The following is a 7,816-nucleotide window of genomic DNA, read 5'->3' on the forward strand; positions in this document are numbered from 1 at the left end:
CACATTTTAAGGTTTTAAAACTCAGTTGATGACCAGAAAGATTGTAGCTATTCTCACTTCCTCAGCACTGTTTTTTAAAAAAGAACTTTTCTCTAGGTTTCTTTGACAATATTAGTAAATATTTTATGCATTTTAGCACTATGAAAGGTTAAAAATATAATTTCATTTGCATCTATTCAATTACTCATGAGGTAAAGACTTTTGTCAAGTATTTATTGATCATTTGTATTTCATCACTTAAAAATTGTAGTTATGTGTTCATTTATCTTTTCACATATCCAGGTTACTAACAATTTGTTCATCATTGCAAATCTTTTCAGTTAGTTACTTTCTTTTCAACTTTGTTCATAATGTGTTTTTAATTATAAACTCAAATCTATAATTTTTTTTCTTACATAGCTATTGCTTTTAGTATAACTCATTCCCATGTGGCACACCATGGAATACTATGCAGCCATATAAAGTATGAGTTCATGCCCTTTGCAGGTATGTGAATGAAGCTGGAAACCATCATTCTCAGCAAACTAACACAGGAACAGAAAACCAAACACTGCATGTTCTCCCTCATAAGTGGGAGTTGAACAATGAGAACACATGGACACAGGGAGGGGAGCATCACACACCGGGACTGTCAGTGGGTAGAGGGCTAAAGGAAGGATAGCATTAAGAGAAATACCTAATGTAAATGATGAGTTGATGGGTGCAGCAAACCACCATGGTACGTGTATACCTGTGTAACAAAACTGCACATTCTGCATATGTATCCCAGGACTTAAAGTAGAGTAAAGAAAAAGAAAAAAGAAAAATATATTAATATTGTTAATTTTTGAAAAAATATATTTCTTGAATCTTCATGTATTGATCAAGAACCAATGCTAACTGATAAAAGAAGAAATAACCTGAAAGACTATGCATAATTCATAAAAATTCAATAAAACAAAAGAATCAGTTTTGAAAATTGGGCCAGAACCGAGAGGCATGTTGGACAAAGATAGGCAAAATTATTCTGAAGGACCTTTCTAGTAAGGTTCCCAAAGCTGGCAGTGATACTGTGTATTAGATGCTGTGGATTGTCACCAAAAACCAAAATAAGTAGATTTTGTTCTTACCACTACTGCTGCCAGAATTGATTTTATACTAGAATGTATTCTTCAGATTTAAAGTTCTGTCCAAGACAGGTTGATTTTTTGAGGGAGATTTGCCTGTACTTAGTAAAATCAGGCATTTGAACTTCAGTGGTTTTATATTTTGGGGTTATAATATGTCAACGAAGCAAATTGTAATAGCTAGCATAAGCGAAATAATAGTAAAAGAATGTAAAACTACCATTTAAGAAGGGAAAAAGGCAAATAATAAAGTATTGATAAAATAAGGCAAGAAAGAAGAAGAAAGAAACATTTAAACATGTAAATCTAAGACAAAGTAATAGTAAGATATTAGATATACACAAATCATATCAATAATCAAATTAAGTATAAATGGACTAAATACTCCAATTAAATGATTACAATATCAGAGAGAATGATAATTTTAGAAAACCTTACTCTATGCTATTTAAATATGAGACTTATAAGAGACACATTTAAAATATAAGGACACAGAGCCATGCAACACGAACTTCCCTAAAAAATATAACTTATGTTGTTATACTAATATTAGATATTAATGAAGGAAGGATTACAAGAGGTAAACAAGAATGTTTCATAATGGAAATAGGTCAATTTACTGGAAAGATATAATAATTCATAATCTGTATAAATGCAATAATACCTTTAATATAATGCAAAATTAATGATATTGAAAGCAAAATATATAAATTCTCAATTATGTTGGAAGATTTTAATATATCTCTCTAACTGATAGAAAAAGGAGATAAGTTGTCAGTGAGAATCTAGAAGATATGAGACCTAAGCAACATGATAAAAAACCTTAACCTAATTGAAATGATCAGAAACCACACTCAACAGTGACAGAATATACATATTCTTTTCATGTTCACATGAAACATATCAAAAAATCTTCAAAGGATTGAAATAATTCAAAATATCTTTTCTGACCACTGTTAAAATAACAAGAAATGAATAAAATGTATAACAAAATATGCAAACATTTGGAAATTATCAATATACTTTAAATAACTCATAGGTCAAATAAGAAATCACAATAAAATTTTAAAAGATTTTGAACTGATTGTTAACAAGAATATAATGTACTAAGACTTGTGAGATTTAGTTAAGGTGGTGCTTAGAAGTGCATTAAAATATATATTTAAAAACGTAAGACTGAAAATCAATTGTTCCAAGTTTCATATCAAGGAACTAGAAAAATAAATCAAACCTAAAGAAGGTAGATGTACAATGATAATAAGGAGCAGGGATCAAAAAAATACAAGATTAATATAAAAAATAAAAATCATCAAAATAATAACAATTTTATAATTTGAAATGATTATAAAAATGACCCCTAGCAAGATGAAGAAAGACGATAACGTAAATGATCAATATCAGAAATAAAAAGGGGACTTCAACACAGATTCCACAAACATTTAAATGATAATTAAATGTGAGTATGAAGAATTTTATGGCAATAAATCTGAAAATTTAGAAGAAACTGATGAATTTATTGGAAAATACAACTTATCAAAATTTTACACATAATAATTAAAATAACAATATTTTTATGTATTAGAATTATGCTATGGTTTGAATGTCTGTGTCCCCTAAAATTCACACTTTAAAAATCCCAGTCACCGATGTGATGAATAGAAGTCAGGACCTTTGAGAGTCAATTAGATCATGAGAGTGCCAGCCTCTTGGAAGAGATTAATGCCTTTTTTTTTTTTTGACACGGAGTGTCGCACTGTCGCTCAGGCTGGAGTGTAGTGGCGCGATTCGGCCCACTTCAAGCTCCACCTTCCAGGTTCATGCCATTCTCCTGCCTCAGCCTCTTGAGTAGCTGGGACTACAGGTGCCCGCCACCACGCCTGGCTAATATTTTGTATTTTCAGTAGAGATGGGTTTAGCTAGGATGGTCTCGCTCTCCTGACCTTGTGATCCACCCGCCTCAGCCTCCCAAAGTGCTGGGATTACAAGCGTGAGCCACCGTGCCTGGCCGCCTAATGCGCTTTTAAGAGTGGCTCCAGAGAGCCCCTTCGCCCCTTCTACCATGTGAAGACACAGCTAGAAGGCATCAACAGACACTGAGTCTGTTGGTACCATGATGCTAGACTACCCAGCCTTAAGAACTGTAAAAAACAAATGCCTCTTTATAAGTTACTTAGTCAAGTATTTTATTACAGTAGTCTAAACAGACTAAGACAAGTGGATTGATTATTCAAATTTCTCTCAAAGGAAATAAGTTTTATGCCCAGTTGGCTTTGCCAGTGAATTCTAGCAAACTTTTAGTATAAAAAATAATTCAAATCTTTAAAAAACTAAGATGAAAAAGTGAGACTATGCCCCAATTCATTTTATGAGGCTATCTTGTCTCAGGGTAGTACTAACAAACTGGTGTCATTCATGTTCCAAAGCTTCCTGTGTGATTAGCTAAATCTAGAATCCAGCTGAAATTACGTCTGTGCTTAGTTCCTTCTCATGTCTTATCCTTCTTCATCTACTCCCTTTGTTCTGAGAGCATGCTCTTAATAAATCACATGCACCTGAATTCTTGTATCAGGCTCTGTTCTTATGAAGAATCTGCCCCAAGACACTGGGTACCAGAGGCAAATTCTGAGGACAGGATTTTGAAGTTGGATCACTCAATAGTTAGTTTGTAATGAAGACTATCAGTGGTGTATGTGGAATGTTGATAGTCCCTGACATGCTGTATAAAACATCTTCTAGAACTTCATCTGTGGTGAATTGGGATGGGATGAAAGTGGGAGAAAATGCACTGGTATGCGTAGTATCTCTGGTGTTTGACAGGTCTAAGGTGAAAAGCAATGTAACAACTGTGGAGTTTAAAGTGAAAGCTGAAGGGCCTCCTTGGAAATATTTAAAGAAACTCCATCTCCCAAAGCTGGAGGTCAGGTCGACATGAAAATCAATCTCAGGACCTAATTGTTGAAGAGGCTGAACGTCAGTCTCAACAACTCTTATGCTAAATCCAGAGTCCTGACAGGAATAATTTGGATATGAGACTTGGGAGAGGCATATCATGATATCTGATATCCCCTGAAGCACTCTGAGTCTGCAGAATTGGCCCATTCTCCTGTTTTAGAGGACAGTGGTTGTTCCTTACTTGAAAATTATGTAAAGTCACACGTAACGTATGTTTCCTACAAGGCAATAGTTAGTTTTCACAAAATTTGCCTACACTCCTCCTGCTGGCCACTGGATTAAAAATTCCACCTTCTGAGGGAGTAAAGGGATTATATGTCCAAGAGTTATGCTAGAATGGATCTATTACAGAAGAAGAGAAAACACACTAGTTGTCCCTCAAGGTGGAACACTTTGTTTAACAAAACAATAAGAAATGCACAGGCGAAGGGGTCAGGATCATCTAGTACTCAGTAGTGGCTTTCTCTGTAGTCCTGGGATATTAGAGGGAGGTTTTTTTTTTTTTGGAGCGGGGCGCTTTTCTCCCCCAGTGGCCATCTAGTAGCAATTGGGGTGATAGGATGATGCAATAGCAAAGGCAGCACTTGACCATCAGAAACAAGATGGGATAATTACTGTAATTGACAGAAGAGTCAGACAATTAGTCATATGGTGTAATTGATATAGAAAGGGCTAATATAACATGGTGTCCTAACAGCATGGTAGATGAGCATCCAAAAGGGTATTGTTTACTAGCTACAACACAAAGAGTTAAGAAGTAAATAAACAGAAGGCTGAGATTAACTATTCCAATGGATGTCCATTCATTCTTTTTTCAGTTTCCAACCTGAGTCCATTTTCAGACCCAGAGATTGCTTGCTGCCCTTTACTCGGATATTCATATACTCAAAAAGAGGAAATATTCATATCTTTCAAGGGTTATTAGGTTTAGGTTGGAGTTGTCTCTGGTACCTAGGGACCTATGGTGCCATTGCAGATCCCTGTTAGAGTAAGGCCACACATAGATCAGGTGATATGAAGTTTTCAATCAGGTACAGCTCACAGGGGGAAATTTGGTGGTCGTTCCTCATTTCCCAAATGTGTCCTTGAAGCACTTAGCCGTTGGTGAAATTCTCATATTAATTCCTTGATTTAGGATTAAAACAATTACTACAGAGTAAAAGCTATTATGGTAGGAAAGACCACATAAAATTCAACACAAAAAAATTGATAAATGTTCAAGGGGATAGATATCATATATACCCTGATTTGATTGTTACACAATGTATACATGTATTAAAATACCACACATAATAGCAAAGACTTGGAACCAACCCAAATGTCCATCAGTGACAGACTGAATTAAGAAAATGTGGCACATACACATCATGGAATACTATGCAGCCATAAAAAAGGATGAGTTCATGGCCTTTGTAGGGACATGGATGCAGCTGGAAACCACCATTCTCAGCAAACTATCGCAAGAACAAAAAACCAACACCTCATGTTCTCACTCATAGGTGGGAACTGAACAATGAGAACACGTGGACACAGAAAGGGGAACATCACACACCCGGGCCTGTTGTGGGGTGGGAGGAGCGGGAAGGGATAGCATTAGGAGATATACCTAATGTAAATGATGAGTTAATGGGTGCAGCACACCAACATGGCACATGTATACATATGTAACAAACCTGCACGTTGTGCACATGTACCCTAGNGCTGGAAACCACCATTCTCAGCAAACTATCGCAAGAACAAAAAACCAACACCTCATGTTCTCACTCATAGGTGGGAACTGAACAATGAGAACACGTGGACACAGAAAGGGGAACATCACACACCCGGGCCTGTTGTGGGGTGGGAGGAGCGGGAAGGGATAGCATTAGGAGATATACCTAATGTAAATGATGAGTTAATGGGTGCAGCACACCAACATGGCACATGTATACATATGTAACAAACCTGCACGTTGTGCACATGTACCCTAGAACATAAAATATAATAAAAAATAAAATAAAATAAAATAAAATACCACACATACTCCATAAATTTGCACAAATATTATACATCAATTAAAAAAAGACTTAAAGGATGCAAAGTTCAGTTTCCATCATCTCGTCATTTAATTCCCCAGTTTGGTCCCAGCAAAAGTAAGATAGATCACTGTATACAATAGTGGACTACTACAAACTTAAAGAGTAATAGCCCAATTTTTAGCTACTGTGCTGGATGCTGTAGCTTTACTAAATTAATATAGTCTCTGGCACACAATATGTTTCTAGCACTTTGATGAAAGCATTCTTTTTAATACCCACTGCTATGGTTTGGATGCTTACCCCTCCAAAGCTCATGCTGAATTTAATCCTCAGTAAGGCAGTATTGAGAGGTGGAGTCTCTCCATTCATGAATTAATGGATTTAAGAGTTAATGGGTTAATGGACTGATGAGTTATGGGAGTAGGACTGGTGGTTTTATAAGAAGAGAGAGACCTCAGTCAGATAGCACACTCAACCTCCTCACCATGTGATTCCCTGCGCCACCTCATGATTCTCTAGAGAGTTCCCACCAGCAAGAAGGCCCTCAGTAGACAAGGCTGCTTGACTTTGAACTTCTCAGCCTCCATAACTGTACGAAATAAATTATTTTCTTTATAAATTACTCAGTTTTAGGTATTCTCTTAAAAGCAACAGAAAATGGACAAAGACACCCATCACAAATTTATCAGAAAGAGTTCATATTTACAGCATTTGTTTATGGTCTTACCCAGTGGGATGTAGACTATATTTTAACATTTTGCAGGGAACCACATTGGTGCCATTGATGGTATTATATATATTATCTGGAACAGATGAGCAAGGAGTGGCAAGTACTTGAGATACTACAAGACAGTCCTTCTTCGGTGGCCAAGAGAGAAGCGGTGAGACAAAATCTTGTCAACACATCAAACTGCAGATATCTGATGGTCATCTACTTTGTGTGAAGAGAGAAGTGACCCAAAGATAGGTGTTTATAGACTCATGGGAAATAGTGAATGGTTTGACTAGTTAGGGCCTCAAATGGGAAAAAATGGAATATATAGCAAGGAAGCCTGAGAAAGTGTCAGGTAAGTAGACCTATAGGAATTAGTGAAATGTTGAACATCTTTGTGTACCACACCAGTGAGAATCTGCTATATAAGAGACAGTAAACAATTAAGTGGTCAGGACAGTTTATATCATTCCACAAGACAGCCAAATACACCACACAAACTTTAGGTGACAGGAAATCTCTAATGGATGGTGAAGGAGACATATAATGACTGTAAGTTTCACCTCAAGACCAACTACAGCAGTAGGGGCTGAGCTTCACCCAACTAACCCTCATATTATGAGTTTTCACTCAAATTTTGACCAATTAGAAATTATCATTGTGCGTTTCAAGTCCTATACGTGTGAACAAAAATAGTGTGGCATATTATAAAGAACTATCACATGTTTATTCCGATGATATACTAACTACAATAAATAGTATATGATTTTGTTTATAATTTTGTTTGCTTTCATAAATTTTATAAGCATTTGGAGGGATCATTTACATAACATTTTTTTAAAAGTTATACTTCCTTGACTTTAAAATACAACATCATGTGGCTTTGAAAATTAAGAAACATATGTAGAACAAGACATTTGAAATAAAGATAAAAGAGGACTTGTAAATAATAAAGAATGATGGAAATAGTTGTGTTAGAAACTTGAAATAACTTTTGCAATTGGTCCCTTTTTTTTTTTTTTTTTTTT

The sequence above is a fragment of the Rhinopithecus bieti genome, unplaced genomic scaffold (genome assembly GCF_001698545.2).
Source record: "Rhinopithecus bieti isolate Rb0 unplaced genomic scaffold, ASM169854v2 scaffold_2735, whole genome shotgun sequence".
In the NCBI taxonomy this organism is placed as follows: domain Eukaryota; kingdom Metazoa; phylum Chordata; class Mammalia; order Primates; family Cercopithecidae; genus Rhinopithecus; species Rhinopithecus bieti.